The 7,248-nt window shown below is 37.2% G+C and overlaps 1 long non-coding RNA gene across 1 annotated transcript in view; it reads left to right on the plus strand.

Annotated features, from left to right (window-relative positions):
• Positions 1 to 3,467, plus strand: part of LOC138174809 (uncharacterized) — a 40,028-nt gene extending 36,561 nt beyond the window's left edge. The window contains exon 3 of the long non-coding RNA XR_011171821.1: positions 3,097 to 3,467. This is a non-coding gene — a long non-coding RNA (uncharacterized lncRNA). The remainder of the gene's footprint in view (positions 1 to 3,096) is intronic.
• The last annotated feature ends 3,781 nt before the right edge of the window (positions 3,468 to 7,248 follow it).

Consider the following 7,248-nt stretch of genomic DNA (forward strand, 5'->3'; position numbering starts at 1 on the left):
AGAGAGAGAGAGAGAGAGAGAGAGAGAGAGAGAGAGAGAGAGAGAGAAAAGGAAGAGAAGAGAAGAGAAGAGAAATAAGAGGGTCAGCATGGAGGTAAGAGCTGCTAGTGGGCTGGCTCTGTGCAAACTCAGATGGGCTTCAGAAAACAATAGCATCTCAAATACTTTCCTTTCCATTGCCTGTCAGAAAATTGAAAACCAAAAATAGCAGAGAGGGGGAAAAATCAAATTATTTTTCTCTTTTATTCGCTGACCACTTTTGAACAAGGTGCAGAGGTTGTCCTGAGAGGGAAATTGCTAGCAAGATACAAACAGCTCCACTTTGAAACTAAAATTTACAAGGAAGTAGGTCTGTAGTCCTCTCAACTCTCTTGCTGGATTTCCCCTCAGCCTTTATAATTTTTTTGTTAGTGTGAGCGGGTGGTAGACTTTGTAATGCTATCACATTGAATGGTGATATAATGTGTGAATGTAGTAATTATGGTAACAAAAATGCATATTTCTACAGGGCATTAAGAAAGGTTGGGTTAAAAGATGGGTAAAAAAAAAAGACTATGAAAATAAAATATTTAATTGCCTTTACTTTCTGATTTACTTCTTTTCTGTTATATTGGATTTTGGTCTTATAAATAAACAACTTCAACTGAACAACTGAAATACAATGTCTTTTTAATTCAATTCAATAAACATATGGGGTCACAAATAGGCAGACATGACTAAAATGACTGAACAACAACTCCTACTAAATGCAAAGCACTGTGACGCATTCCAATGCAATGTCAGTTCCTTGAAATAAGGGACTATTTTCTCTTTTGTATTTCTATCCCCATCAGGCATTGTGCTAGACTTCTTGGTGTAATGGGTAGAGTATAGGACATAGGGTCATAAGACCTGAAGTTGAAATTTAGCTTCTGATATTTACTAATTCTGTGACCATAGGAAGTTCTGTCAGTTTTCTCTAGTATTTACAAAACTGGGTGACAGTAAGGCTCAAATGAGATAATATCTATGTAACCCTGATTGAGATTACTGCATGTCATCAAGAAACAGTGTCAATGAGACCATAGATATTCGCTGGTCTAGAATGCAAAAGGGTATAGCAGAGAATCCAGATCTTGTCCAGATCTTTTCTAGATCCAGCACCCTCAAAGAGAACTTTAGCTCATTTCTTTTTTCTCCCCAAGGCAGGAAACTAGACAAGAGAGATGGAAGGAAAGATGGAGGAGGAAAGGAAAAACTGTAAACTGTGCCATTGATGGGGTGATGGGACCTGGACCCCTAAAAAGAAAAGACCACATCTTTGCCCTGAATTTTCCCACACATTTCAACAACCCAGATCACTGGGGTCTCACCCAAGACAACTGACACACTCTAGCCGACCTAGACCACCTAATTAGCTTACTTGACATTCCTTTCATTTTTGTTCTTGTCCTACCCCAGATTACTTGCATACATGACCAATCCTTAATCTAGATTGCCTAATTGGTGTACTTTCACTGTTGTATCTAGCCCACCCCAGAATATTTATCATTCCTTAACCCCATCAAGATCTTTTCACTGACCCTTTTTCCCTTTTTTTTGTATCAAAGTATTATTCTCACCCCCATTAAGTTGCAGATTTACTTAGAATTTAGCCTGCTTCTATTGGCATTACAATAAACCTGTGGACTTTGACTGAAGGAAGGCTTGACTGTTCAAATTCTTTCCAGGCAGACTCACCTGGTACCCTTACATTTCAGAGTTCCCAGTCCCCCAAACCAAAACACCACAGTCTATGCTTCTTCTGATGATCCTGGCAGGGAGCAAAAAGTTACAATCTTTTTGACTGAAGCAAAAGAAAGAAATTGAGGTCCCTTTGTAAAGGTATATATGAAAAAAAAAGAAGTCTGTACATGAGATGGGAACAGATGATTAAGGTGGAGACTACTGTGACTGATGAGAGTGAATGAAATATAGTCCATTGGTCTTTTTTCTCCCTGTTTCCCCAGAACATAGAACTCAAAGAAATTTCAACCCAGATTTTAAATCTCAATCCCTTTTTTTTGTTACCCCCTCAGACCAGCTAGGAAGAAAAGGAAAAAAAAGGAAATGGATAGTCAAACCTGGCTGCAATTTGTATTGCATCCTCTTAAGCATTGCTTTGGTAGCTATCAATGTTATCTATGCTATTTGATGCTATTCATAAATTATCTGATCATTAATAATGATTTTTATTTGCTCCTGTGAGTTGGTGAGGGGAAAGACTGAAAGGGAAGTCCACCCTTTGGGGGAAAAACATAGGACTTGAGTTTATTAGAAAGAGGGAAGAGAGGGAATGGAGAGAGAAAGAGAGAGAGAGAGGGAGAGAGAGACAGACAGACAGACAGAGACAGAGAGAGAACTTGCACTTTTTAAGTATCTGAGTGCATCCCAGAGCATATCCAATAGAGTGCCTGGAAATAGAGTAACTACACCGACAAGACCGTTATAACAGAGGTTGGCGCGGGGGGGGGGGGGGGTACATGGAATCGTTGTCCCAAGTGTCCCTGTTTCTAGCCTAGCCTTAACTAGGACCCTGAAAATTGCACTATCATAAATAAAGGACTTTAAAACTTTGAAACTCTGAATTTCAAGGACAGCAGAAAAACAGTTTTTACCTTCAAGCTACTTACATTCTGCTAGAATTTTATTATAAGAATATATCCCTCCATTCTTCAATATTGATTTTTATTTCAACGAATGATATTTTAGCAAAGTAAATCCTCCATTAAGGGACCCAAACATATTTTTTTCTTTTCCATAATTGGAAACTATTTTCAAAGGAACTTAAAAATTCTCAAGTCATTTTCCTTGTGAAAACTGGTCCCTAAGTTTGAAATCTTAGGCAGACTAAGGAAAAGATGTGTGATTTCTTTAAATGTGCTCTCCCTCCCTCCTTCTCTCCCCCCCCCCCACACACACACCAATGTGGTAACCTTATTAAAGGTCACATTTCATCAAATGTATTATATTATGGGTTGCTTAAGAGCTGGTCTGGTAGATCAATTAGGAAAGTTAAGTGAAAAATGGACTATGTCTCTAAATGATCAAAATTCTAACATTCCAGCTGTTTTTCAGGTTGATCCTTGATGGGCCTGGCCTGGAGTCAGGAAGATTCATCTTCCTGAGTTCAAATCTACCTTCAAACACTTCCTAGTCATGTGACCCTGGGAAGTCACTCAACCCTGTTTCGTCTCAGTTTCCTCATAAATGAGCTAAAGAAGGAAATGGTATCCTTGCCAAAACAAACAAACAAAATCCAAACCCACAAAGGATCACAGAGTCTGACATGACTGAAAAGCAACTCAACAGCAATAAATGGATCCTTGATTATAAACTCAATGACACTGGGTTGTGTACTATTTGTGTTTGCTGTATAAGAATGTATTTACAACAAGGGATGTATGAAGGCATTCTAGAAATGATTCAAGTTTTATCAGCCTACTAAATGATATTATCTGTTAAAAAAACATAAAAAAAAGCCTTTAACAAGTCACAATTTGTATGTTACTGACTTTTCCTTGTGGTGCTACACTATCACAGCAGCAAAGTATGAGTCCTGTTTACTGGCGTCCCATTAGAGATGTCAGTATAGACTTCTGGTGTCTAGTCAAAACTACAAAAAATAAGAAAATGTTCCCCAGCCACCACTGGCTCAGATTTCTTTTATTCAAAGTGAATAAACAGAACTGAAAGCTTGACACCTGGCAAAAGTCCTTCAGCAGAGCCACAGACCTCTACCAGATATACAGAAGGATCAGAAAGAAGACAAGTTCTTTCTTATTCCTTCCCAGATAGCAATTCTAGGACAGTTATCCCTGACATCAAAGAAAAACTCCTAGAACAAAAGGGCAATGAATAACTAGCCACATCTGTGCCCCTTTGGCTCAGGAGTGCTGGAATGAGATATTACACTAGCAATTTAGGAAGAAGAAAAGAAAAAGCAGGACAAATCCCTTTTGTGAAGGTTTATTGGAGGGGATCTAACAAGGAGTGGGAAAGAGGAGGAGGAACATGAGAGCTGAGACCTGTACTAAAGCAGTCATTAAGCAAATCTTCACCTGACTCTTTATCCAGCAGGCTTACATTCAAGCTGAGCAGGGGTGTATCTACATTAGCCCTCTGCAAAAAGTCCCTTTGGTAAAGTGTATTTTAAATGTCTGGTTGTTTACATGCGCTTTATCTATTCAAAACCATTTATGATAGAATAATATTTTTACTAATAAAAAACTGTTTTCTCCCCTTCTAACTCAAAGTTTATACTACAATGAATTTGGGACCTCGTTGATGTGAAAATTTCTTCCATTGCTATCTTAAGTCAATAAACCCTTACTATGTGGCAGGCACTATGCTAAGTTCTGAGTCTACAAAGAAAGGCTAAAGAGAGTCAGTCCCTCTTCTCAAGGTGTTCACAGTCTAATGGGGAAGACAAAGTGTAGAAAGTGCTATGGGCAAACAGCATATATAATCAACAAAAAGAAGGGACTAGTATTACGGAGGATTAGGAAAGTTTTTCTGTATAAGGTAGGATTTTAATTAGGGCTTGAAGGCCACCAGAGAGGACAATGGATGGAGATGAGGGAAGAGAGAAGTCCAGGTGTGGGAGACAGCCAGTGAAAATGTACCTGCAGAATCAGGACTTGGAGTATCTTGCTTGGTAAACAGCAATGATGCCAGTGCCACTGGTTCCCAGAGTTCCTGGAGTATAATAAAGTATAAGAAGATTGTCAAGGGAGGAAAAGGACATGTTATAAAGGACTTTGTTTACTAGTTTACTTGTAAAAGGGGGACATTGTGAAGGGCTTTATTTATTTGTTTTTCTAGAAACAATTTAAAAAGTCAAAAGAATGATAACAAAGATTAAAATGTGAAATATCTCATTAAAAAAAAAAAACAAATGACCTGGAAAAATAGATCAAGGAGAGATAATTTAAGAATTATTGTACTACCTGAAAGCTATGATCAAAGAAAGAACCTAGACATCATATTTCAAGAAATTATCAAGGAAAACTGCTCTGATACATTAGATTCAGAGGGTAAAAATAGAAATTGGAAGAATCTATCACTCACTTCCTGAAAGAGATCCCAAAATGAAAACTCTCAGGAATATTATAGACAAATTCCAGAGCTCCTAAGTCAAAGAGAAAATACTTTAAACAACCAGCAAGGAACCATTAAAATACTATGGTGTAACAGTCAGTATCACACAAGATTTAACAGCTGCCATGTTAAAGAAATGAAAGACATGGAATATGATGTTCTGGAAGGCAAAGAAGCTAGGATTACAAACAAGAATAACCCATGCAGTAAAACAGTGTAATACTTGGGGGCAGGGGGTGGGAAATAAATATTTAATGAAATATAGGGTTTTAGAGCATTCCTGATGAAAAGAATAGAGTTGAATAGAACATTTGGCCTCCAAACAGATGATTCAAGGAAAGCATAAAAAGGGTTTACCTATTCATGAAAGAATCATCTTTAGGGATGCCACAAAATGAAACTATTTACATTCCCATAAAGGAAGATGATACCTGTTAACTCCTAAGAACTTTATCATTATTAGGGCAGTTAAAATGATTTTACATAGACAGAGGGCATGGGTGTGAGTTGATTATGTGGAAATGATCTTCAAAAAAAAAAAACTGAAGGGGTGAGAAAGAGGGATACATTGGGCAAAGGGAGAAGGAATAAGTAGAATAGGGAAAATTTTCTCACAGAAAAAAGGTATACAAGGAAGACCTTTTAGAATGGAAGGGGAAATAAAGGGAGTGGTAGGCAATGCTTGAACCTCACTCTCATTAGAATTGGTTCAAAGAAGGAAGAAAATATATATATACACCCTCAGCTGTTTCTAGAAATGCAACTTTTAACCATATGGAAATAGGAGGGGAAGGGAAGAAGAGTAATGGGGAGGAGGGGAGGTAATAAAAGGAGGGTAGATTAAGGAAGACAGTGGTTAGAAGCAAAATAGACCTTTGATCAAGGATGTGATTTTAAAAAAAGAGGAAGAAACAAAAGAAAGTGGGATGGAGGAAAATAGTAATCGTAACTGTGAATGTGAATGGAATAAGCTCACTCATAAAACAGAAGCAGACAGCACAATGGATTAGAAACCAGAAACCAACAATATGTTGTTTGTAGGAGACACACTTGAAACAGAAAGATACACACAGAATTAAAACAAAGAGGTAGAGCAAAATTTATTATGCTTCAGCTGAAGTAAAAAAGTCAGGGGTAGCAATCATGATCTCAGAAAAAGCAAAAGCAAACAGACCTAATTTAAAAATATAATCAGGGAAACTACATTATACTAAAAGATGCCTTAGACAATGAAGCAATATAAACAAATTTACAGCAAGTTTCTCTGGTAAAGGCCTTATTTCTCTGTTACAAAAACAAAGAGGGAGAGAGTATAGAATTGAGTTAAATTGATAAAAGTAAGAACCATTTTCCCCAATTGATTAATGGATTTAAATAGGTAGTTTTCAGAATAAATCAAAGTTATCTATTCAAATGAAAAAGTGCTCTAAATTGTAATTGATTAGAGAAACACAAATTAAAAGAACTTGAGGTACCACCTCACAACTATCTATCAGAAATGACAAATGCTGGGGGGATGAGGGAAAATGGGTACAATAATGAACTGCTGGAGTAGTGAACTGATCCAATCATTCTGAAGAAAAATTCAGACCTTTAAAACTGTTCATACTTTTGACCCAACACTACTAGATCTGTACCTGAAAGAGATCAAAGGAAAAGGAAAAGGACCTATATTTACAGAAGTATTTATAGCAGTTCTTTTTGTAGAGGCAAAGAAATGGAAATTAATGGAATGCTCATCATTTGGAGAATGACTGAACAAGTTGTGGCATATGATTGTGATGGAATACTATTGTGCTGTAAGAAATAATGAGGGGGTGGTTTCGGGGGAAAAAAAATTATGGCAAGAACCAAATGAACCAATGTAAAGTGAAGTGAGAAAAACTGGGAGATCACTGTGCACAGTAAAAGCAATGTTGTAATGATGATCAATTGTGAAAGACTTGGCTACTCTGATCAATACAATGATCTGAAACAGTTCCAAAGGACTCATGATGAAAAAATGCTCTCACCCTCCAAAGAGAAAACTGACTAATTCTGAGTGCAAATTGAAGTGTTGGATAATTTTCTCTTTCTTTCTCCTTTCCTTCCTTCCTTCCTTCCTTCCTTCCTTCCTTCCTTCCTTCCTTC

This window comes from Petaurus breviceps, unplaced genomic scaffold, assembly GCF_028583685.1.
Source record: "Petaurus breviceps papuanus isolate PSGF00001 unplaced genomic scaffold, PetGlider_PUasm1.0 76, whole genome shotgun sequence".
Classification (NCBI taxonomy): Eukaryota; Metazoa; Chordata; class Mammalia; order Diprotodontia; family Petauridae; genus Petaurus; species Petaurus breviceps.